This window comes from Canis lupus, chromosome 8, assembly GCF_048164855.1.
Source record: "Canis lupus baileyi chromosome 8, mCanLup2.hap1, whole genome shotgun sequence".
NCBI classification, from domain to species: Eukaryota; Metazoa; Chordata; class Mammalia; order Carnivora; family Canidae; genus Canis; species Canis lupus.
In genome coordinates, this window is record NC_132845.1 from 16,064,020 (window position 1) to 16,091,625 (window position 27,606).

Consider the following 27,606-nt stretch of genomic DNA (forward strand, 5'->3'; position numbering starts at 1 on the left):
ATAGCGCCAACAGTTTATTTTTGCTTTTGTTTCCCTCAGCTAAGGAGATACATCCAAAAATATGTTGCTAACAGTGATGTCCAAGAGATTACTGCCTATGTTTTCTTTTAGGAGTTTTATGGTTTCAGGTCTCTCATTTAGGTCTTTAAATGGTTTTTTAATGTATGGTATAAGAAAGTGGTCCAGTTTTCCCAATACCATTTATGAAAAGACTGTCTTTTCTCCCTTGTATATTCTTGCCTCATTTGTTATAGATTAACTGACACATCTCAATCTACAGTACATAGTAAACAATTCAATTCTTTCTTGTAATGTCATGACTTTTCTCTGCTTCTTGGGAACACTTCTAGCATCACTATGTGACACATCAAATGGGTCCCATGGTGTTTTCAAGGTTTATGGTATTGCACCAAACATGAAGAAAACTACATAGGAGTTATGAGAGATCAGTTTTTACTATGATGTATAATTTACTAGAGAAATGAACTGCTCATGCAGAGATGATTAGCATTACATGCCATTTTACCCAGATATTCACAACATTTGAGTTCACAACAACAGCAAGAGGAGGTAGATACAAAATTATTACAGCAGTATGGTTAATTTTATGCAGATATGATATGTGGTCCGTTAAGTACCTATGTGCATAATATTTGATAAATTTTAACTTTTTATAATAGATTTGTATATATTTTATGGTACTAAATGATAAAATGGTCTATTAGCTACATATATTTTATACATTCATGACATGGCTGAGTTTTCATAATTTTTTCAACGTTTTGAGGTTATCAGGTTCATTTGTGGGTTTTTTCAAATTGTCACAAATCTCAAAAAAATTATCACAAAACTCCAATAGTATTTTTCATAGAACTAGAATAACCCTAAAATTTGTATGAAACCACAAAAGATCCTGAATAGCCAAATGAATAGCCAAAGTATTCTTGAAAAGAAGCTGGAGGTATCACAATCCCAGATTTCAAACTATACTATAATAGCATACTAATCAAAATAATAATCAAAATAGTATGGCACAAAAATAGACACACAGATCAACAGAACAGAATAAAAAGACCAGAAAATGAGCCCCTGTTTATATGGTCAATCAATCTCTGACAAAGGACACAAGAATATACAATGGGAAGAAGACAGTCTTCAATAATGGTGTTGGGGAAACTGGACAGACATGCAAAAGAATGAGACTAAACCACTCTATTACACCACATATTAAAAATAAACTCAAAATGGATTAAAGACTTAAATGTGAGAGCTGAAATCATAAAACTCCTAGAAAAACACATAGGCAGTAATCTTTTCAATATTGACCTTAGCAACATTTTTCTAGCTATGTTTCTTCAGGCAAGGGAATCAAAGGCAAAAATAAACTACTGGGACTACACCAGAATAAAAAGGTTTTGCACAGCAAGAGCACCATCAACAACACAAAAAGGAAACTGACTGAATAGAAGATAAATGCAAATGACATATCCAGCAAGAGGTTCATATACAAACTATACAAAGAATATGTACAACTCAACACCAAAAGACAGTCTTATTTAAAAAAAAAATGAGTAGAGGACCTGAATAGACGTTTTTTCAAAAAAGACCATACAGACAAACAAAAATGCTCTACACCATTAATTACTAGAGAAGTGCAAATCAAAACCACAATGAGATGTCATCTCACACTTGTCAGAATGGCTAGAATCAAAAGACAAGAAGTAACAAGTGGATAGTGAAGATGTTGGGAATAGGGAATTTTATGCACTGTTGGTAGAAATGTAAATTAGTACAGTCACTGTATAAAATGGTATAGAAATTCCAAAAATATTAAAACTAGAAATACCATATGATCCAGTTATACTTCTGTATATTTACCCAAAGAAAACAAAAACTAATTCAAAAAGATACATGCACTCTTATATTTATTGTAGCATTATTTATAATAGCCAGGTATGGAAGCAACCTAAGTGTCCATTGATAGATGAATAGAGAAAATGTGATACAGACACACATATGCACACACCTACACACATACAATGAAATATTATTCAGTCATAAAAAATAATGAAATTTTCCCATTTGCAACAACATGGATGGACTTACAAGGATTATACTAAATGAAATAAGTCAGAATAAGACATACAACATAATTTAAGTAACTGTGGAATCTAAAAACAAAACAAACAAAATCCCCAAAAAGATTCAGAAATACAGAGAACAAACTGGTGGTCCCCAGAGGGAGGATAGGTAGAGGAAGGAGCAAAATAGGTAAAAAGGATTAAGAAATACAAACGTCCAGCTATAAAAGAAATAATTCACAGGGACGGAAGTTACAGCATAGGGAATATAGTTAATAATATTGTAATAACTTTTTATGGTGACAGATAGTAACTATATTTACGGTGACTAGTAAGAATTTAGTAATGCATATAAATGTTAAATTATACTATGTTTTACTCCTGAAATTAATATAATATTGTATATCAACTATATTTCAATAAAAACTTAAGTACATACTTTGTAAATATATAAATATAAATATATATATGTATACATAAGTATTGGAATTAGTAGATACAAAATATAGACTAAGATGTTTAAAGTATTTTTTAAGTTTAAAGAAGTAAAAGAGAGACTTAAAATACATGAACAAAAGTAAGATTTTTTCAAGTAGCAAAGAGTATGCCTATAAATAATTTTTTAAATTGTAATAAAATTTTAAAACTTCAATGAACAGATTTAAATACAGTTTTAAACAAAGGACAAAAGTTTTGTCTTGGAAGTTAAATTAGAAGAAAATATGCAGGCAAGTAGCTCAGGAAGACAAAAGTATGGGAATTTTGAGAGGCTAAAAGAATAGAAGATAGACTGTGAGGTGCTACTACACATTTAAGCCCCTCTGGAGAGAGAGTAGAGGGAGATGAAGCAGAAACAAGATGGGAAAAATAATGGATGCTAAATGTATAGAACTGATTAAGAACCAATCCAAATACTGAAGAACCCAACTCCAAAAACTCCATGCAAAATAATAAAAAATCGAATCCTAATCACATTCCAGTGAAAGTAGCAGACCACTGAAGAGAGATAATAGAATGCTCCCATAAATAACAATTAGAGTGACAGATGACTTCTCAACAGCAACAATGGAAGCCAGAAGATAGTTGAACATTCGTTTTCATGGAGCAGAAAGAATTGTCAAACTGGACTTCTATATATAGGATCTTTTTAAAGAATGAGTAAAAATTAAGGTTATTTCAGGGAAATAGAAATTGAGAGAAAGGTAATTATTAAGAATATACCTTGGGGTAAGGAAATAACCCTAATTAGAAGATCTAAGAGGTAAAAGGAAATGAAGAACAAAGTTAGCCAAGAATGTGAATAAATATAAACACACACTGATTATTTGTAAACAAAAAGAAAGTTGTGTGGTTTTAAATATGTGCAATTATGATATATGAAAATGATAATTGGGAAGGGAATTAAAATTCAAGTTTTCTAAGATCCTTGTTTAATTGGAACAGAGTAGTTTTATTAACTCTAGAGTTTGTTAAGACAAACATGCATGTTAAAATTTCTACAACAAATAGAAATAGAGCATATAATTTCCAAACTATTAGAAGACAAAAAAATGGCAAGGAAACTGTTTGATGGTCTTGAGCCTAGCCATTTAGCTCAGCTGGTTAAGGCCTACCACAATTAAGACTGCTTCTGCAGGTTTTATTTATGTATAAAACAATTGACTTACACAGGAAACATTCTGTTCTATGGCTGGATACTTTGGGCCTTAAACTCAGGTAAAATATCTGTTAAGCACAGGTAATTAATCATTATTTGAATAGCTTTCAAAAATACCATGTTTTAGCACAAATGTATCACTACTATGTCAGAAACTACTCAGACCACATGACCTCTCAACAGTGAAGTCTCTTCATAGACCAAGAGCTATCCTTTACTTCTTAGACCTACTCTATGGGATAGACTTGTAATATTGGGAACCATATTGAATGTCCTAAATAATAATACTTCCTACTTGAGTAACATTTTGTATACAGTAATAGTACTTATATGATCTCATTCAATTTCCATGGAAACTCTTACAGGTAGATGTTAATTTATGCTATAAATGAGGAAATAGAGGCTAAGCAAACTAACTTTTGCCCAGGTGGTTTTTCTAAAGTACAAATATCATACTTTGCTATGCAGAAGTGTTCTTTCATCACAAAGAATAGTTTAAAAAAATGTGTATTTAGGATTAGGGATTTAATAGTTAATTTTTACTGCTTCATAAATTCCATTATTAAGTTAAGCAGACATTTGTATTTGAGGGGAAGAGAGGCAAAGGAAGAGAAGGAAAGAGAGAATCCTAAACAGACTCTCCATTGAGCATGAGGCCCCACATCCCCAAGATTATGACCCAAACTGAAATCAAGAGTCAGATGCCCAACTGACTGAGTCACCCAAGTTCCCCCCCAGACATTGTTTTATACAGCAAGTGCTTGGCAGTGAAGAATTCATAACTGTAAGTACAGTTTAGTCTCACTCTCACTGCTTGTATTTGTGCTAAGGTCCCAACAGTTTTATCCTCTATGTTTTATATTGCCATTAAATGTGAACACATTAAAAAGTAGAAATAACTTACTAATAGCATCAAAAGAGTTTGACCATTCAGATCCTCTGGGAGGGTTTTGGAGACATTTAGGGGTCTGTAAACCATACTTTGAGGACCATGGACTTAGATCAACTTGAATTTACCCTTGAGCTTGAGACAAGAGTGACCTTTATTTCAGTCACACAAGAGCTGAAGATACCTGAACAAAACTAGAGTTCTATTATCAAGGAGGAAAGGGTAAGTGGATATCGAGGCAACTCACAGGGTGCTATAGCCTGTAGTGGTTAACAAAGTTGACTTATGATAATGTTAAGTACAAAAATCACAACAATAAATTGCATAATAATAAGAGCATTCTCTGAATTAAAATAATGTTCAATGTTGTAGGAAGAGCAATGAAAAAAACATCAATCAAAATAATTACTAGTGTCTAGAAGCTCCACTAGATCAGAAACATCTTGAAGATAATAGGGACCATAACTCAATCTTATATACTCGTGCCTAGCAGAGTGTCTGACACATTGCAAGTGTCGATTAAGTTTGTTGAATGAGCAAATGAATAAATGAATGAATAAATTTTAAAAATGAAGAGAATATTCACAAATGCTGAGCATGAATATTGGGAGCAAATAGAATGATGTTCCAAAAGTAATAATATGAAAGAAGCAGCAAAGAAAAAGAGGAGCTAAAAAGTAAAATTCCGAGAGAGTATCTACATAGAAATTAAGCTGCCAATGAACTATATTCTTCAATTTCAAATTTGTGTAACAGTTGGTTAATTCCAGCATAATCTCTCTAGGGATTAACTGTAACATCTAAGAATGACTGTATTGGAGCATAAGTTGTTATATGGGTTGGGATATATCATAAATCTTTGAATAAGTAACTCTAAGTTTTCATGACAAAGAGCCAAAGGAAAATTTCATTATTTAATCTAAAATTGAAACAAGATAAAAATTCTGATTCATACAAATTAATCATAGGAATTCATATTCTCTTAAATCTTCTGTCAACTATGAGTGTAAAATATAAACAAAAAAAGCAAAAAAAAAAAAAAACACTTTCACGATAATTTTCAAGGTTGATAATCACTGACTTAACCTTTTGAGAAGCAGTAAAAGTCATGCATACTTCAAAAACATAGATCCTGAAACTGGATGACCTGAGTTCAAATTCCAAATTTGCTCCTCCCTGAAAATGTGATCTAGAGCAAACTAATAAACTTTTCCATGCCTTAGTTTACTGAAGAATAGTATGCCCCTAAACCCTTTTCTGATTTCCCTTCATCATATAAAATCTATTCAACTTTTAGCTCCCTAGCACTGTATTTGTAGCCCCCTTATAAAACTTTTCTACCTTGTATTTCAGTCTTTTCAATTCTAATCTAATTCATGCCAATGAGTCTGCAAGTTCTCTGGACATAGTGCTTGTGTTTTACTCATTTCTGTAGTCTTTAAAGAGCAGAGAGCACTAAGCCTGGCACACAGAAACACTCATGTATATATTTTTTTCATATAAATTAAAAGGGCTAATGAAAATCAAGGAATAAGTGAGGGCCTATTATATACTAGCACTTGTACACATAAGTGCTTTCACACATATTATTTCATTTAACCTCTACAACATTCCTTCCAGATAGCTATTACTGTCTGCATTTTACAGTTCAGAGAATTCAAAGTGAGAGAGCTTAGGCTGAAAATAATTTTTTTTTCCTCCAAAGAGTTTACATGTATATTGTGAGGTAGGGGAGGTATACTATGTATATTAATAACAAATGCAATACAGTTTATATATAATAAGTGATACAAATGAGTACAAAAGAAAGATTACTTCAATGTGGATAACTTGAGATTTTATGGGTGTGATCACACCTAATCTCAACTAAAAGGAAAGGCTATTGTGAACAGATGGAGAACATTCCAGTGAGCTTATAGTTTCACTCCTGATAATTCCTACTCTAGTCCTTTTTGGGTAGACGCAGAGACTCTATTCTCCAGTTAAACACTGGAAGACTATATTTAAAGTTTTACGAAAGAAGCCAATGAAAATATAGAATTGGAAAAAATTTATAACAAGCTTTGTATTCATAACATATAATGTTTAATAATAATGGATATTATTTAGTGCTCATTAGGTGCCAGGAGTCTTGTATGAAGCGCTTCCCAAAGAGCAATACACCCCTTATTAAGAATCATATGACTATTAGTGACCAAGGCAAGGGTCAGCTTTAGATTTATCTGACTCCAAAACCAGTTCACAATGCTATGTGTACAACTATTTCAAGCTAAGAAACATTGGCAGATTTGTGTTCAGTTCAAAAAAGGAATCTTAATTAAAGCATATTAAGTTTTCGCATGGGTGGCTCAGCTGGTTATGCATCTGCCTTTGGCTCAGGTCATGATCTCAGGGTCCTTGGAGCAAGCCCTATGTTGGGCTCTCTGCTCCAAAGGGAGTCTGTTTCCCCCTCTGCATTTCCCCCGACCCTGCCCATGCTCACTCATTCTCTTTCAAATAAAAAAAAACTAACATCTTCAAAAAAAATTCAAAGCATATTAAGTTTTCAAGATATATAAGACTTATAGCATTCAATGCTATATGAAAACTGAAAACACAAGTAGTTATCACAGAAGGTAATCAAAAAAAACATTTCTTCTTTTTTTTTTTAACCCATTTTCTTTTTGATCCATAGTTGTCCCTGACCACTGTGCTTATATTACTCCTACCTACAGGAAGTCTTTGAACCTAATTCCTTGCCACACCTATTCCAGTTTCTTCATTTGTTTTTTTGTTTTGTTTCTTTAAAACATACCTTTTTCATCTGCTCTTTCCTGGTACTTTTTATTTTAGTTTCTCATCCTTCCATAGAGTGCTTGTCTATGAAAAGATCCCTGGATGGAACAATCTCGATAATAATGACAATGACTATGACTAACCATCATGATGAGAATGACAATTACACAATCTAAAGAATTAATCAATTCCATGAGTCCTTAAGACCTCAGCTTCCTAAAAAGTATGATAAATGTGTTAGCATAATCCCCATTGCTATTTAACAACTTAAATCTTTAGGATAAGGAAGTGAGAAAATAAAGTTCATCAAAATATTTTAGCAATTCGTAATGTTATATAATATGCAAATATTTTGGTCTAGATCCAAATTCATAAGTTAAGGAGATATATAAGTACTCTGCTTGCATTTCCACAAGTAATGTACAAAAATGGTGCTCAGTCTGAAAGCTATCCTGTTCGTAGCTTTACATCTCTTGCCTGGAATGAAAAGCTCAATGGTAAATTTGAATAACAATGGATATGATGGCATGGTCATTGCAATTAACCCTAGTGTACCAGAAGATGAAAAACTCATTCAAAACATAAAGGTAAGAGAGAAAATTTTATTATCCACTTATTTTTATTTCAGTAAGTATTTTCCATCTATATAGCCAAGGCATGTATACATGCTCACACAGTTATAACTTTTCAAAACTGCTTAGATAGTATTCATCACTTATGCAATATATATCTAAACTGTCAAGATTAACAACTGCTTAGTTTAAGTATAATTTAGCACATATTAGTATTAGTCATTCTCCTAATAAATTATTAGAAGGCCAAATTACAATATTTCTCCAACTTGCGAAGCTAACAGAAAGACCTTAGACCTACTGGAGAATTCTTTTCAAATTTTACCTTAGTAAAGTTACTTTTATAATATTTAAATAGCTAACCTACACTTAATCCCTAGATCTTCATTAAATATTTTTTCAGTTGTTCATACTTGTCAACTCTGAAAAGTTAAAATCTCTGATATATTTGGTTTTAAAGAAAATATTGCATATTTTTGAAGTTGATTTGTTTAATTTTATTTAGCTTAATCAGTATAATAAAAACATCTTTATATATAGCATTTTAATATATACTATCTTCTTTGATCCTCCAGTATCCCTATAAGGTAAATTATTACCCTTGTTGCATAAATGAGAGAAGCTAAGTGACTCCTACAGTCTTACAAGAAGTGGTAAAATGGAATGTGAAGCCAACGAGACCTACATATTTTTATTTTCATTGCTGCTTGGTAAAACTTTGCCTCTTATGAACACACTCCATATGAAAAAATAATTCAAAATAAATATAGCAAAGTGGTTTTGTTTTCAATTAAGTATAAAACCTACCAAACTTAAACTCTCAACCCAATTATGAGCACCTCTGTTTAATCAAATAAGCAACTTGCCAACAAGCTCTCAGTCTTAATCTCATCCAGAACTCATTCCCCTCTCCAACCCATATACTGAATGCAGGTCTGGATAGGTAGAAAATAGAGTTGATTTCTGAATATATAAAAATGAGTTTACAGACTAAAGAGAGAATAAAATTCAACTTATTTTTTCGTTAGGCCTTGCCAAAATATTTGGGGAAAGGGAGCTTAGATTTGCCTTCTTATTCCTATATTCACTTTCATGCTCATTTCATTGTGGAATTGTTACCATAAAATATTTTTAATTTTGCCAGGAAATGGTAATTGAAGCTTCAACTTACCTGTTTCATGCCACCAAACGAAGAGTTTATTTTAGGAACGTAAGCATTTTAATTCCACTGACCTGGAAATCAAAATCTGAGTACTTAATGCCAAAACAAGAATCATATGACCAGGTAGGGTATTTTATCTAGCCCCTAGACTGCTTTTCTCTTCCTGTGCTCCCTAAAAATTAATACTCATAATTTTTTAGTAATTCCTAGCCACTACTTTAGTAATTAATTTGGTAATTTTACTTGTCTTAACTTTGATAAAAGAAATCCTTGTTTCTATTGTTCTTGTGAAGTTTTGATTTGTTCTTCTGCTTTTTAGGCAGATGTTATAGTTGCCAATCCTTACCTAAAATATGGAGATGATCCCTATACACTCCAATATGGACAATGTGGGGAAAAAGGACAATATATACATTTTACTCCAAACTTCTTGTTGACTAATAATTTGCCTATCTATGGGTCCCGAGGTAGGGATATCTATTTTATACTTCTTTTTCTTAAGATTTTATTTATTTATTAATGAGAGACACAGAGATAGAGAGGCAAAGACATAGGCAGAGAGAGAAGCAGGCTCCATGCAGGGAGCCTGATGTGGGACTTGATCCCAGGACTCCAGGATCATGCCCCAGGCCGAAGGCAGGTGCTAAACCGCTGAGCCACCGAGGAGTCCCTGTATTTTATACTTCTATTTTTATTTCCATTGGCAACAAATATGACACTGTGATTAATGGTATTTTTAAAGATCTTAAAAAGAGAGAAATAAGTACTAATTAATATCTTTGTTTGGAAATATGCCAACATAATTATATTTCTTTGTGTGTATTTAATAAAAATAATAAATTTAAAAATGTCATAAATACTAACATTTTTGACATAATGAAAGGTGTCAGTTTCTAAGTTCTCTGACTCAATTAGGCAGGGGGACATAAGATACATGGACACTTATTAAAATATTGTTAAGTATTAATTTATAAGTAATAATATTCTCTCATAGGCAGAGTATTTGTCCATGAGTGGGCCCATCTCCGATGGGGAGTATTTGATGAATATAATGTGGACCAGCCATTCTATATTTCCAGAAAGAACACTATTGAAGCAACAAGGTATCATTGTATTGAACAAATGTGTTTTTGAATCTTTTCACTTATTATTTTTAAATTTTCTATTAGGCAAACAAAAGCCATCTCTGTGGTTAAATGCTCATACAGTTCATTGCACTGTCCAACCTGCCCCACTAAGTATATGTCCAACTATTTCTGGGGATTCTACCTTGGAATCAAGATCAATCAGGAATTGGGACTCATTCAGTATTCATGGGGATTGTACTAAAATATGTTATTGTCACAGGAGAAAGGAAAAAGCTGTAGCCTAATCCTTGAGATATCTGAGAACTGGAGTTCAAGTTCCTACCATATCCTTTATTTCATTTATTTATTTATTTCCCCAATCTTTTATTCTATTTAATTCATAAGTCTTTAAGGTGAACCTGTTTCACTGAAATCAACTAAACTACTAGAGCTTCATGTTAAATATATTTCATTCTTCATTTAATCTTAAGCTAAAAAAAGTATTTTTCATAAGTGAGTAAATGATTTTTAAAAGATAAATGTTTTTTATTATTATATTTCTTAAATCTAAATATAATTCTGGGTAGAATAAGACAGGTCCTATTAGTAATAGATGAGATATTCAAATATGGAATATTTAAAGAGTATTAAAGAACAATAGAAATCAGTGTAATTGGAAACAAGTCTTTGGGATAAAAAACATATTATAGAAAAGAGGTATGAGAGAAACATGCCTCTCCCCATGTCCTTCACATTGTTTGCTTTATCCCTACTGAGCTGCCTGGAGTCTCATGCAGACAGGTTTCTTACCCCATGCAACTCCTCCCCGTACCACCTCCCTTATACAACAATGCTTGTTCATTCTTTCAGGCTCAGTTTAAACATTTATTCCCCAGGTGTCTTTTTCCTCTCCCTCCATTTCGTATTAGATGTGAGAGTGTCTCCAAAGCAACACACATGGCCTTCTCACACACAGAGCAGTAGTAATCTGTGTAATTTTATTTTCCACACTAGACTTTAAGAATCTTGAGGCCTTTTTTTTTTTTTTTTAATCCCTTAGACTTCAGCCTGGCACAAAGTAAAGTAAAAGCTAAACAAAGAATTTATCAAATAACAAATTTTTGATAAGTCAGTGAAAAATAAATAGGTTTTATCAGTCATAAAAAGAGATATGTTAGTAAAAACAAGTATCTAAAGTAATATTTAAAGAACTCCCACTGTGTGTCAGGCACTTTGAAGAAGGGTAAGTTTAATTTTCAGGTTTACTCTAGAGCTAACTCTCTTGGAATATATGACTTGCCATCTCCTTTAACCCTTCCAATACAAAAAAATTTATCTAAGTGGATTAATATCATGATGCTTAATATTAAAGCAGAGTAAAAGTAAATCCTACAGATAAACAGGAACTCTTTAGAATCTTTTATCCACACTCCACCCCTCATTCCTTGCCAGGGACTTGACAATTATCATAAAGACAAAATGGTTTGTTTGAATGCACAAGCATTTCAAAGAAAGGTTTATTTCATCCTTCTAACTCAGCGGTCTTCAAAATGTAAATTGCAAAATGCTATAAACACAAACACATATAAACACATGGTTTTGTATGTATGGTATACATGCATATATGTATACATCTATATAGCAATATGTGTGTATGTGTTTATATCCTATGTAGAAATTTAAGAGGGTTCTCAGCATAATGTTGACTCTCTCGTCCCCACTAGGAAGCCACTCTTCTGTATCTCTTAACTCATTTTATCTTTACAATAGTCCTATAGTTTAGGAAATATCTTTAGCTCAAGATCACAAGGATTATAGATTAAGTGATCACGTTAATGAATAATGAATGTTAATAACTATGAATTGGCATGATTATTCTTGTTGACACCAATTGTAAGTAGGGTAAGACATTTTGCCTACTTCTGTGAAAATGAAATATTTGTCTGTGATCTATAGAAATTATCATTAAGGGAAAGGTTGTAGGATGTTAGTCATTTTTCATGATTTCTGGTCTTCACATACAAGTGTAATTTAATTCTTTCATCATAGATGTTCAACTCATATTACTGGCATTAATGTGGTTTTCAAGGAATGTCAGGGAAGCAGCTGTATAACAAGGCAATGCAGGCGTGACTCAAAGACAGGGCTCTATGAAGCAAAATGTACATTTATCCCAGAAAAATCCCAGACTACAAGGGACTCCATAATGTTTATGCAAAGTCTTGATTCTGTAAGTACCTTCTTTTTCTAATTTCACAATGGAATAGTTCAGGAAAAATTAGTTAAGGAAGCTGGATTTTCTACAATGAAATTATGTATACCAATAGAAAGTAAGGAGATTAGTCAGACAAATAACCAATGCCTATTTTCTCCAGCCTGTGTCAGGGTGTGTCTGGAATTTTTTTTTTTTTTTTTTTTTTATTAACCTGTTCTTTTTCTTCAGAAGTAGAACTGCTCCCTTTTCATTGATGTCACATAATTTCTTACATCCTTTCCCTCATTTGACTCTGTGGATTTGTGTAGCTCTAAAACTACAACCTCACTTTTAATTCTGTTTCCTAAGTGTTAGTCATACTACTTTTCCAAAGTAATTCATTCTATAGCTTTAGAAAAGTACTGACATTCTAGACTTTCTAGAACTTTCTAAAGTACGAGATGTATTTATTAAAGTACATCAAGCTATTGCAAAGTGATACTGTGAAAATGTACATGGTTCTGTTTCTACATAACAAACTTAAGGGAAAAGTTCACAATTACCAGTCTCATCAATTATAAAATAATAACACAATAATTCAAGTTTTAAAGCTAATGTTTGACCTGAAATATCTGGTTTCAATGCATAAAGCTCAGTGGATAAGAACAGATGCCTTGGAGTCACAAAGACTTGCTATCAAAACCCTGTCTGTCATTTTCAAACTGTGTCACTACGAGCAAACTGCTAAATCTGAGATTTAGTTCTCTCATCTCATAAATGGGAATTATAATACTTCAGTGTCTTTGTTCTTAGGTAGTATGAATAAAGTGTGATCATAGTGCTTAGCATAAGATGAATACAAAATAAACTTTAAAGTTTTAATTTTTAAAATTTATATAAATATTTAGATAATAGTCCATTGTCTCTTTCCTTGGATAAGTCCAATGTTAATTAATGTAAACTTATTATAGTCACCTAATGAAGGTTTCTAAACATGTAAAAAAAAGATTTTTAAATATGAAAATTATCAAAAACAAATCAATATATACTACCTCTAGATAGTAAGACTAGCTTATTTAAAAGGAGCAAGTTTCTACATACCAAATCACTAGCAAAAAATACTTCTTTGGGTAGTGATTTGTAAAGGCCTATTAGTCCCAATACAATTTAAAATTGTTTGAGCCTAGAGCATGATGCATATGCAGAACTTGAGTAAAAAACATAGACTTGATATTTGCTTCTAAAACTCTTGAATCCAATTAGATATTTAAGTAGAAGTTGTTTTCTAGTCTAAAAAAGGTCCCTCCTAGAAATATTTGAAATGCAAGTTAAAAAAAGTTTACTTTAACCTGAAGAATCTAGATCAGAATTCAGCATCCAACTAGATATAAGATCATGTGACACGAGAGGATAATTGGAATACGTACAGTCTATACCAAGCTATAACTACCAAGAGCATCTGTCAGGAGATAACTCATGCTGCCTACCTGAGAAATGAATAATAATGAAGATCATATAGCTGAAATACGGAGGGCAACTAACTATATAAGCAATGTCTCAGAGATAAATACTGAACATCTTGTCCAGATTAACACTAACTTATTTTCAAAACCCAGATTAAATAAATTGCATAGCATCTGTACCTAGGGCATCAACTCAGACCCAAAAGAGATATGATCTGAAATACTGAATGCTCAATTCCATGATTTCCATCCTTTAACTTCATTATTCCTACTTAATACTGTGTTACAAGCTGATATCATTACCTTAATTCTTTCAGGAAGATAACCATATTAGCAGTGAAGAGGAAAATGGAGTGAGATGATTGAGAAGGCAGGAGACTAGAAGTGCCCCCCTCCCCACCTGCACTCTCTCTCCCTAATAAATAAAATATCTTTAAAAATATTATTTCTAATAATCTGAGGCTTACTGCAAGATGAATTCCTTCTTGAATGTTCCATTAATTTATGGGAGCATTTTCCCAAGTTACTAAGTTTTCAAAACTTGAGAGGATTTTCACAAATTGCATAGTAAGGAAACATCATTTGGCAGAATTACTAGATACAACTCATCATTTGCAACTGAAAAAGAAGCAATCACATTTCCTCATTTTCTCCCTAGATTTTATTACTTTCTCAGGAAGAGTATGTAAGTCAGAGTTCACTAGAGCCAGTAATAATTCAGCTTGTTAAAATATCTGTTCTAAAGTTTCTTGGTCAACTATAAAGATATAGAAAACATTTAGGCAATTAAATAAGGTCATTTTCTTTATCCCACTTTTAAAGGGCAACTAGAAATTACTGCAAATCCAGTCCCTTTTCCACTAAACTTAATTCAAGCCTGAGTCACCCAGGAGTCCAGAAGGGAAAATAAGTTAATTTAAGCAGTTGTGCCAGTTGCCACTCTCTGCCCCCACCTCCCCACCGACTGCCATGATCTCTTATTATGTAAAAGAATTACCAAAAAACTTTCCAGTGATGGTTTCACCTTGCTTCCTCTCTGCTGAGGTATGCAAAATGGATGTCAGATTGTTATAAAATGATTTTTAATTGTCAGGAGATAAAATCTGTGGAGGATGTTCCAGCCTGCTACATATTTGGAAAGGAAAGTAATGCTTACCAATTATTATATTTGAGTCTTCTAAATTATTTTTTTCCAGGTAACTGAATTTTGTACAGCAGAAACTCACAATACAGAAGCTCCAAACCTACAAAACAAAATGTGTAATAGCAGAAGCACATGGGATATAATTATGAACTCTGAAGATTTTCAGAATGCATCTCCCATGACAGGAACAGATCCACCACCTCATCCTACATTTTCATTGCTGAAGTCCAAACAGCGAGTAGTCTGCTTGGTACTTGATAAATCTGGAAGCATGAGTTCGGTAAAACATTTATTTGTTAGCTCTCTTAAATTAAGTAGTTAAGCTATTAGAAATATAATTTAATCTTAGGTTTAATTCTATTAAGTTAACTAAAATACATATTTATTATTATAATAAATTTTAGTACAATGATTCTATATAGACAAGTACTAGGAGATAAAATACTATAATAAAAATAATTGTTATATTAAGATGATTGGACTATGGATTATGTTTATTCTTTGAGTTCTAACAAACCAGAAATACTATAACTGAACAAAAAAAAATTTCATCCATAATTCCACCATTGAGCGTATGTCATTCTAGTCTTTCTTGTGCATTTGTTTTTCCTCCTCAAAAATGTGATCATATTTTACATAGTATTTTATAATATGATTTTTTTTGAAACCCCACAGGCGCTTAGGAGTTCCTGTATGATTTTTTTACTTATATACCTTAAAAACTCCCTATGGAAAAAAAATGATTTCGTGATGTAATTTTTAATGGTGGTATCATATGCACATATTATAATTTAGTCAACCCTGTTTAGAGTTTTCAACTTGTTACAAAAATTAGGTTGCAATGTACATTTCTGTATGCATTTTAAATTATTTTCTTAGTAGAAATTCCTGAATAAAACTTAAATAAAAAGGCATAGATTGTTTTATTTTATTTATTTATTCATGAGAGACACATGAGAGAAGCAGAGACATAGGGAGAAAGAGAAGCAGGCTCCCTGAGGGGAGAGCCCAATGCAGAACTCGATCCCAGGACCTGAGCCAAAGGCAGATACTCAACTACTGAGCCACGCAGGTGCCCCAGATTTTTAAGACTTTACTAAGTATAACATGACTGATTTTCAAATTTTTTCTTTAATATTATTTCTTTTAAATAAAATAAAGGAATCAAATTCTAAAATATGGTAATCAATTACTATCATGATCTCTCGCTCACGAACAGCTTGGTCTTTCACTAATCTGTCAAGATTTGAGGAGACTCAGGAATTGTTCAGACATCTTTTTCTTGCAGGAAGACCGTCTCTTTCAAATGAATCAAGCAGCAGAACTGTTCTTGATTCAAATTATTGAAAAGGGATCCTTGACTGGTATGGTCACATTTGAAAGTTCTGCTACAATCCAAAATTACCTAACAGAAATAACTGATCATAATGCTTATGAAAAGATCCTTGCAAACCTGCCTCAAGCAGCCGGTGGTGGAACTTCAATTTGCAGTGGTCTCAGGGCAGGATTCCAGGTAAAATAAAAATGCTTTTCTAAATGTCATTTGTTTTTTACCATTGCTTTTATTTTTACTCCATTATCTTTGAACAAGGGTCATGAGCTCATAGGTCCCGTATCTAAATAATATACATTTTTAAAAGACTCCCCAACTGTCTGTTATTTAGAGCTGGAGCCTCTCTGAATGTAGTTATTCCCTCAACATACTCTTCAGGCATTAAATTGCATTGGGAGTAGTTAAGTAAGGGAAGAAAAATCCAGTGTGCATGTAATCACTGTGATTTTATTGAGGAGCTCTCCATTTCTTTATCATTTCCACAGTCTGAACTACTATGAGTAGACAATAATGCTGTAGAGGAGACTGCGGAAGAGGGAAATTTAGTACTATTTCTATGTTATAAAGAAAACCCTAGTTCAAGTTAAACTGACAATTAAAAATCACAAAGATAGACGTAGTTCCTCAAGCAGTATAGTACCAAACCCAAGACACATTAGGTGGAAGTTTAGTGAAATAAAAATTTTGAAATAAAATATTGGAATAAAATATTGGGAACAATATTTTATTTTGAGCATTACATTAACCTGCCTAATGGTATGCATTTGAATTTCTTCCAACCTTTAAGATAGCTTCTGTTTAAGCCTATTTATTGACAATTTTTAAGTCACAAATACAGAAAACTGCTTTCCTTCACTGACCCTCCTATTGCTTCAGCTAAAAAAGTGGAAATTATCACCCTTTTCTCAGGTCTTTAATTAATACCGTCTCTTAGCTTTCTTGTGGAGTCTATTTTTTATAAAGCATATTGGTTTAAGGAAGCACGCAGGCTCTGAATTCAGGTAAACCTGAGATTCTGGCTCTATTATTTATTAGCAAAATGACCTTGGGTAAGTTATCAACTCAAAGTCTCAGTTTACTCAACTAAGGAAATGTGGAAAACAACAGTACCTATTTCATTTGTGAGAATTATAAGTGCTCAAGAAAGGACTTCTATTATAATAAACATAATTCTTATAGATGTCTATTTGCTTCTAAAATATGATAGTACTAAATCTTAGAAATATGTCTTAATGTTTGAACATATTGGTTCATATGTTCTTCTTAATATATTTTGATATATATCTTATGATATTTTGACCTGAGTCTATTGCTGAACAGATTATGTCAAGTCACAAAATTATAAATACCTCTTAATTACTTTTAAAATGAAACCATAGCAACATATAAGCATTTTACTTGCACAATCATAACAGCTAAAATTTATTGATCATATACTACATTACTGCCTGTGTTAAGTACATGTATGATCTTGTTTACCTTACCATTACTTTTTTAGTCATGTATTATTATTATATCCATTTTGCACAAAAGGAAATTGAGTTTCAGAGTAATCAAATATCATTCTTAATATCATAAAGTAGTTGGTAAATCTAGGTAGGATTCAAAACCTTGTCTTTCTTATTCCAAAATCCAAAAAGCTAATCACTACACTGAGCTATTTACAGAACTCTGTTATATATGGGTGCAGGGATATACTAAACACTAGATATTATATTTAGCAAATGGCAGAGGGAAACTTTACTCTCAATTTGTTTGACCAAGGATTTTTAGCCAATACTCTTGACAGAAGTCAGAAAGATACAAAAAAACTATAATACTTGGTAAATTTATAAACTTCCTACTTTACGGCAGGTCAATGATTTTTTCCAGGAAATTCTCAGATTCTTCGATGATCAACTAAAATACATAAAAAGGCACATCATTTAACTTGGCATATCTGCCTTTAGTCATGACTTTGCAAATGCTGTCTAGTATTGCCAAAACTGCTTGAGTCTTTTGCCTTTACCTCAAGCATCTCCCGGGATAATAATAACTAACATGCACTTAGTACTTACTATATGCTAGGCATTGTTCTAAGTGTTTTTTTTCTTCCTCCTCTCTTGGGTAGCATGAATATATTTGAAAGAACTAGAAGCACTGTTAACACTGTCTTTAAAAACCTCCAAGGCCATTGTACATTACATTAAATTCCATGCCAACTCAGCCTGGAATGACAATACAAAAAGTTTCCTTTAGCCTACTCTGAAGCAGAGGCCTAAAGACTTCTCCAAGACTAAAGAGTAGGTTTATTTTTATTTTAAATTTATTAAGATATGATATTTTATATTAATAATCTTTTTCACTACCAGGCAATTATCCACAGTAACCAGAATACTTCTGGTTCTGAAATTGTATTACTAACAGATGGGGAAGATGATAACATAAGCTTATGCTTCGAGGAGGTAAAGAAAAGTGGTTCAGTCATCCACACCATTGCTCTGGGACCTTCTGCTGCCAAAGAACTGGAGATTCTGTCAAATATGACAGGTAAACCTTTGGAAAATAGTTTGAATAGAAAATATATTTTTAGTCTTTCCCATTTCCAAGCTCTTTCTCGTTAAGCCATAAAACTGCTCAAAAATTTCCTATCCTAAAAATTAATCTTGTCCCTTCCTTGTCGTTCAAATTAATCTCTCCTCTCCCCCAACTTCCTGCATTCCTACCTATGTCAGCTTCTTCTAATATTAGTCAATATTCTCCATCTTCATTCATTTCTCATCACTTTCTACCAATACCACCAAATTGAAACTTCTTTCTCCATGGCTACTAATGACTTTCTCAACTCCAAAATTCTTTTTTTTTTTTTTAAGATTTTATTTATTTATTCATAGAGACACACACACACACACACACACACACACACAGAGAGAGAGAGAGATTGGGGCAGAGACACAGGCAGAGGGAGAAGCAGGCTCCATGCAGGGAGCCCGACGTGGGACTCGATCCTGGGCCTCCAGGATCACACCCCAGGCTGCAGGCGGCGCTAAACCGCTGCATCACAGGGGCTGCCCAACTCCAAAATTCTTGCTCATATTTGTCCTGTTCAATCCTACAGTCAAGATTCAGATAGCACTAATTCATAGAAGAAATGGAAACCTACAGAAGTACAAACAATTTGTTCAAGGCAGTAATTAAAGCCCTGCTTACCAATTCTTGCACCCAGCAATCTATCCTTTTTCATTCCTTTTCTTTTTAGAGAAAGAGAGCATGGGTGTGCATGTTAGCATGGTGGGGTAGGGGGAGAAGGAGAGAGAGGAGAGAATCGTAAGCAGGCTCCACACCCAACACAGAGCCCATGGAGGGGCTGGATCTCCTGACTCTGAGGTTATAACCCAAGCCAAAATCAAGAGTCAGATACCTAACCGACTGAGCCACCTGGGCCCCCCCATCCTTTTCTATTCCTTACAACTATGTAATTTCTCTCTTTGTTAACTCGTATATTATTTATTTTCTCATTTATTTTCTAATTAATTCTAGACTGTTATTCCCTAAATTGTTTTGGCATGCCTTAAACACAACTAAAAATAAGCAGCTGTTTCAAAAAATTATCTTAAATTTCATTTTTATAACATTATTTAGTTGTTAGATCAGCTTTACTAATGTGGTAGGCCCTTATATCTAATGATTGATATAAAAACAATAATATTTGCCAGTTCTTGGTTTTCTTCAAATTTATATTGATAAGAGCACAAGAACAAGTATGATTTTCCCAATTAAAATTAGTATTATAAAAGTAAATATAATTCCATTTTAGGAGGACATCGTTTTTATGCCAATAAAGACATAAATGGCCTTATTGATGCTTTCAGTAGAATTTCATCTAGAAGCGGCAGCATCACGCAGCAGGCTATTCAGGTTGGTATCTCAGAAAAATTATTTGCCTTCCACATTTATGATAAATTTCCATTATCCTAAAAAGGCATTTCTTTTTCTAATAAAAAACTCTTTTGCCTGAAAATATTTCTTATTGAATTTTCTTTTCTGTGACACTTGTAGCCATCTTTTCATTTATCTCTTCTTTGTAATTATAAGTGATTTTATTTGGAAAATTCTTCAAAAGAATTCTTATTTTATTGAAATCTTAGACATAAATTTAGAATTATTCTGAACTGACAAAACTTTGAAATTTTATTAACTATAATTACAAAATGGTTCTGTGTTCTTTGTTTTATTTATATAACAGTTGGAAAGTAAAGCCTTGAATGTTACAGGGAAGAAATGGATAAATGGTACAGTGCCTGTGGATAGTACAATTGGAAATGACACTTTCTTTGTTGTCACATGGACAATACAAAAGCCAGAAATTATTCTCCAAGATCCAAAAGGAACAAAATATAAAACCTCAGATTTCAAAGAAAATAAACTAAATATTCGGTCTGCTCGACTTCAAATACCAGGGACTGCAGAGGTAAGAATATTCTTTTATTTTCACCGTGATTTATCTATCAATTTAGAGGGGGGAAGGTAACATCTACTACATTGTCAATGTATTTTTTAAAGATTTTATTTTTATTTATTCATGAGACACTGAGAGAGGCAGAGGGAGGGAGAAACAGGCTCCATGCAGGGAACCTGACATGGGACTCGATCCCAGGACTGCAGTATCACGCCCTGGGCTGAAGGCAGCGCTAAACTGCTGAGCCACCCAGGCTGCCCTACACTGTCAATATTAAAGCAACAACAGATTATCTGTCATTTAAGAAAAAAAAAAAAAAAACAAGACGAGTACCTGGGTGGCATCAGTTAAACATCCAACTCTTGATTTTGGCTCAGGTCATGATTTTGGGGTCCTGAGATGGAGCTTCATGTTGGGCTCTGTGCTCAGCGAGGAATCCATTTAAGAATCTCTCCCTCCAGGGATCCTTGGGTGGCGCAGTGGTTTAGCGCCTGCCTTTGGCCAGGGCATGATCCTGGAGTCCCCAGATCGAGTCTCGAGCCGAGTCCCATGTCGGGCTCCCTGCATGGAGCCTGCTTTTCCCTCTGCCTGTGTCTCTGCCTCTCTCCCTCCATGTCTCTCATGATTAAATAAATAAAATCTTAAAAAAAAAAAAAAAAAAAAAAAAAAGAATCTCTCCCTCGGGCAGCCCCAGTGGCTCAGTGGTTTAGCACCACCTTTGGCCCAGGGCGTGATCCTGGAGACCTGGGATCAAGTCCCACTTCGGGCTCCCTGCATGGAGCCTGCTTCTCCCTCTGCCTGTGTCTCTGCCTCTGTGTGTGTGTGTGTGTGTGTGTGTGTGTGTGTGTGTCTTGTGAATAAATAAATAAAATCTTTAAAAAAATTTTTTTTAATTAAAAAAAAAGAATCTCTCCCTCTGTCCTTCTCTCTGCTCCTCCCCCACTCCCGCTCTTTCTCAGTCTCATTCTCCCTCAAAATAAATAAATAAGTCTTTTTTAAAAGCCAAGTACAATAGAGATTTATAGTCATGCTATTTACTAGCTTATATAATTGAATAGTAAAAATCATTACTATTACTCTGCTTAAATTTCTAAATAATTTTGTATTCAAAACAAGAATAAGAAAATATTATAAAAGCTCTCAAATAGGTATGTTCAATTTTCAGACAGGTACTTGGACTTATAGTCTTCTAAATAAACATGCCAACTCTCAAATGCTAACGGTGACAGTGACTACTCGAGCAAGAAGTCCTACCACACTCCCAGTAATTGCAACTGCTCACATGAGCCAAAGTACAACACATTACCCTAGCCCAATGATTGTTTATGCACAAGTCAGTCAAGGGTTTTTGCCTGTTTTGGGAATCAATGTAACAGCCATTATAGAAACTGAAGATGGACATCAAGTAATACTGGAGCTCTGGGACAATGGTGCAGGTAATAAGAATCTGCATCAATTTCCACTTAACCTAAAATCCTGCTATAGTCATATAACATAGAAATCAATATTTACTACATTGCAAATAAATTTATTTTTAAGTAAATAAATGTTTATTTTAATGTTTTTAATACTTTTTACTCTGTTATCTTGACTATACATAAATATGAGCACATTTATCTTCTTTAAATTTTATGAACAATTTTACCTTCCTCATGGAAATGGAGTATAATTTTTCTCTATTTTCATTAGTGTCAGCGTTTTGCATCTGCATCTTCTAGTTTAGTTACATTTTCTTCATTTTGTTAAGATTCCTTTAAAAAATAATAATAGTTAATGTTAACTGAATGCTTACCACGAATTACTTTTCCAAGGTCAAAGGTTAGCAAGCAGCCAAGCCAGGCTCTGAACCAAGAAGTCTGATTCTGAGATTCATGTACTTAAACCACTGTGCTATCTATACTCACTCCCAAAATGACTGCCAACACTAGTGCTCATGAATAGTTAGGACTGTCACTGTTACTCTTTTGAATGGTTAGTTATTATATTATAATATTTAGGTGCTGATACTGTGAAGAATGATGGCATCTACTCAAGATATTTTACAGATTACCATGGAAATGGTAGATACAGTTTAAAAGTACATGCCCAGGCGAAAAACAACATGGCTAGACTAAGTTTAAGACAACAGCAGAACAAAGCTCTGTATATACCAGGCTACGTTGAAAATGGTAAGTGGCATTAAAATAGAAATGCATCATCTGTTTAGGTAAGTTACATGTGGCAAGCACTGAAAATATTAAATACTATGGAAAATATAAGTATACAGTTATATAATCATCTGCATATTTCAAAACCATAATCATGTTAATAAACTTAAACACAGGACTATGCTTCCAACATATTTTGTTTACATCCTCCTCACTTCATTTCATTTACATAAAAAAAAATTACTGAGCACCTCCCTATGTGGGAAGCATTGTGCTAAAAGCTATAGCTACTAAGATAAATAAGATACATTACTTGTCCTCAAAGAAATTTACAGTTAAGTAATAAAGACAGTTATGTTGAGATAGTTTTAACATTGCATAATGTCTCCTCATCAATTTTAAAATGACACTAACAAAACAAGATTTTCTACTAAAGGCTGTTACTTTTTCAATGTCCACAATCAATATTAACCCCTCTACAGCTGCAAGATAAGATTACAAGATAAAGAACAGGCATAGCACCATGAAAGGTCATAAAACTACTTTTTTTGGTAGGTAAAATTATACTGAACCCACCCAGGCCTGAAGTCAAAGATGACAAGGCAGAGGCTGAAATAGAAGACTTCAGCCGACTAACCTCTGGAGGGTCATTTACTGTATCAGGAGCTCCTCCTGCTGGTAGTCATACCCACGTGTTCCCACCTGGCAAAATCACAGACCTTGAGGCTAAGGTTAAAGAAGATCACATACAACTATCATGGACTGCCCCTGGCAAAGTCCTTGATAAAGGAAAAGGTAAGTTTCATATTATGTTTAAAATATATAAAAGAAATCTCTTTGGCTTTCATTTGCTAGGAATTTTCTAATGCCCTACTTATAAATAACAGGTATGAAGCATTTACTATGGGCCATTACTCACCTACTCTTAGATGTAAAAACTGAAGTTCCAAGAGATGAACTTGGAATATATAAATATATTTCTATATTTAATAACTTAGAAATCTAACCCACTCTTGTCAATTATGTTGTGCCAAACTGCCACTTACAATATGAACCATCTTAGAAATGACTTTGAGAAGAATGAGTTAACAGCTTTCTATTGCATTCTCTTCTAACAAAGAAGTTTTTCTAAGTGTTTCTGTACCTGTACAATTTCATTCATTATCTTTTGTTGAATTTTCAAACACCATTAGGTTCCTAAGAAATAATCTCTATTCTCACAGTCAGTTGAGTGCAGAAGCCATCTTCTGCAAATAAACACACAATTGTACAGAATGTGATGAGATTAGTTGTAAGCACAACAATGGCAGCCATTGGAAGGCCACAGGGGAAGGCCACAAATTTTTGGTCAGGGGTTAAGATCACAAGATATATCTCAAAAAGCTTCCCTGGGAAGACTATCCCTGACCTAAGTTTTAAAGAATGAAAGGAGTTAGCCAAGTTAAGTGAAGGTGTCCCACAGAGAGAGAGGATCACATGAAGAGAAACTCACTAGTTGAAGAGATTTGGCCATGGAGTTTGAATAAAGTTCAAGGCTGAAATATCTCATTCATTGCAAGTTCCTTGTAAGAAATTGCCCTGGTTCTAAAAAGTCGAGTCACTTTATCTATACCTTAAACTGAATTTAACTACTATTTATTGAATGCCTATCGTATTCCAACATTGTGCTAGACTAGTAGATTCTTTTGAGATAAAGCCAATCTTGCTATTTTCTCTTAAAAGGGAAAATGAAAGCAATATGCAATATTGATATCGATATCGATATATACAATATCTCAGGGCTTGTCAGAGCTGAAAAGCCCAATGTTCAGTACTCTTTCTCCTGGGTTACAATAAACCTCACACATTCTCAAAAGAAATGACGCTTTTTAATCTTTTATTTCCTGTATTACATTTTTCAAAGCTGTATTTTTTTATATTATAAAAGGAAAAAATAATTCTAAAACCAAAAAAAACCCCATAGAATACCTACAAAGAGCTCTTTTGTACTTCAATGTTGAAAACTCTTATCATGACAATTTCTGAAATACATGATTTTTTTCATGCTATGATCCTTAAAAATACGGCAGAAGAACAACAACAACAAAAATCCCTCCACAAAAAAAGCCACAAATAAAATTACCTGACCAAATGCTTAATTCTGAATTCAATTCAGTCAAGATCATGCCTTTAGTTCAAGATTGGGTTCATAATTAATGCCCTCATGTCAATTATAGGAACTAAAAAAAGAAAGATTGCATTACATCTGGACCCTAGGAGAGAAAGAACTTCACTATGTTTAAGCACAAATGCATAAAACTAGGTGGGATCTAATCTCCTTTTCCTTGTGACAAATGAAAAGAAGTTGTAGTCGATATCAAGTGCTACCATCAAGCATTGCAAAAGAAGGTAGTAGCAGTATCTCAAAGAATAAATATCTATATAATCTCCAATGAAGTTCTTAAATTCTTAAGGACCCAATTTCCATGCCTGTCAAATATGAGAATTACCAGGACCTAAAAGTATTAAAACAAGTAGATGCAATTCTAATATTTTATAATTCTATGATACTATCACTTTGGGCACCAACTTAATAATTGTATTGTTCATCAACAAGTAAAGGAGTCCAATGCAAACCCAACACAGTGCCAGATACTCTAGTTGATACAAAATGAAAATAAAACATATCCTTTGTCCTTAAGAATCTGATCTAATTGGAGAAATAAATTAACCTCCATAAAATAATCTAGAAAACTCTATCCCATGCAATAGGAGTTCATCGCAGAGTCATCATAGTGGATGAAATATGTGAACAAGTCTTCATGAAGATGTTGGGCTTCCTGTTGTGTCTTGAAGAATGAGTACAATTTGCATAAATAGGGTGAGGGAGGCACATTTAGGGAGTCAGGAAGAGAAGGAATCAAACAATATGAACAAGGTCAAAAAAGCAAAATTTCACAATAATATATCTAAGTTAAAAAAAAATATATATATATATACATATCTAAATTAAAATAAAGGATAGATGATAGATAAAAGATAGATGATCACACCTAAATGTGTGTGAAGGGTAATAAAGTGGATTGATAACGCCTATTATTGAAAAACTAGATTAAGGCAGAGGGTCTGAATTTTTTTAAAACCACTAAATTAAGGTTATTCATCACACACTTTAAACACTTTCAACATTTCACGAAAAATTAGTCTTCACTTAAAAAAATTTTTTTTGTTTTTTTAAGATTTTCTTTATTTATTCATGAGAGACACAGAGAGAGAGAGAGAGGCAGAGACACAGGTAGAGGGAGAAGCAGGCTCCATGCAGGGAACCTGACGTGGGACTCAATCCCCTGTCTCCAGGATCATGCCCTGGGCTGAAGGCGGCGCTAAACCGCTGAGCCACTGGGGCTGCCCCCCAAAAAAACTTCTGATGTTTTATCGCTCATAGTATTTCAGAATGTGAGAATATATTTTTATATTGATGGCTCTAGTAGATCTCTAAAAGCATTTTGGAATAAAAAAAATTGTGTCCACATCTTCCTTTCTTTTCTTGACAAAATAACAGTTTTAATAACTAACATTTCAAGTATTTAGGCCCCAGACATTTTACTAAACACTTTTCATGGGATGCCTGTGTGGCTCAGTGGTTTAGCACCTACCTTCAGCCCAGGGCATGATTCTGGAGTCCCGGGATCAAGTCCCACATCGGGCTCTTTGCATGGAGCCTGCTTCTCTCTCTGCCTCTGTGTCTCTCATGAATAAATAAATAAAAACTTTAAAAAAATAAAAAATAAACACTTTTCATATATTATCATATATAATTCTCAACACTCAACTAGTAGGCATTCAATAAGTATTTGTTGAATGAATTGAATGACTGAATCTCCAATTTATAGAAAGAAAAGGTAAAAAGGGTGAAATATATTTTTCTTTGTTACACAGCTAGAAAGTGTAGAATTAAGGTACTAATCAAAGTCTCCCTAGCTCTTCAGCACACTTTAATTAGTATACATTCTAGCCTCTCTGCTTCCTTTTTTCCTTTATCCTTATCCCTGTCTCTCACTCTACTGATCTCTTACTCCCCCCTCCTATTACTCCCTCTCAGCTTAACGAGAAATAATACAGATGTGGGGTACTAAATGTCTTTCCTATACTTGAAAGTTATTGTGTTCCTTGTTCTAAAAGTAGATTCAGCTCTTTACATTTCTATTGCTAAAAAAATCTATATTTCATGTTTTTTAGTACTATATGATTTTTTAAAATATTTCATTTTTTCATGAGAGACACAGAGAGAGGCAGAGACAAACAGAGGGAAAAGCAGGCTCCATGAAGGGAGCCCGATGTGGGACTTGATCCTGGAACTCTGGGATCACTCCCTGAGTGGAAGGCAGATGCTCAACCACTCAGCCACCCAGGCATCCCTAGTACTATATGATTTTGAATTAATTTTTTTTTTGTGATTAGATAACTAGATAAAAAACTGCTGGGATCGCTGGGTGGCTCAGCGGTTTGGCGCCTGCCTTCAGCCCAGGGCGTGATTCTGGAGTCCTGGGATCGAGTTCCGCGTTGGGCTCCCTGTGTGGAGCCTGCTTCTCCCTCTTCCTGTGTCTCTGCCTCTCTCTCATCTGTCTCTCATGAATAAATAAACAAAATCTTTGAAAAAAAAAAAAACCTGCCTGCATATTTGTTCTTAAAATAAAGATGGAAT

The 27,606-nt window shown here is 33.6% G+C and overlaps 1 long non-coding RNA gene across 5 annotated transcripts in view; it reads right to left on the reverse strand.

The window, feature by feature from the left end:
- The window catches only part of LOC140637883 (uncharacterized), an 87,679-nt gene that overhangs the window by 21,413 nt on the left and 38,660 nt on the right, over positions 1 to 27,606 (reverse strand). For 2 of the 5 annotated variants that reach the window (XR_012034962.1, XR_012034960.1), the window contains 2 exons: positions 22,421 to 22,526; positions 17,035 to 18,236 (listed from right to left, as the gene is read on the reverse strand). This is a non-coding gene — a long non-coding RNA (uncharacterized lncRNA). The other 3 variants (XR_012034957.1, XR_012034959.1, XR_012034958.1) reach the window with 3 other exon arrangements.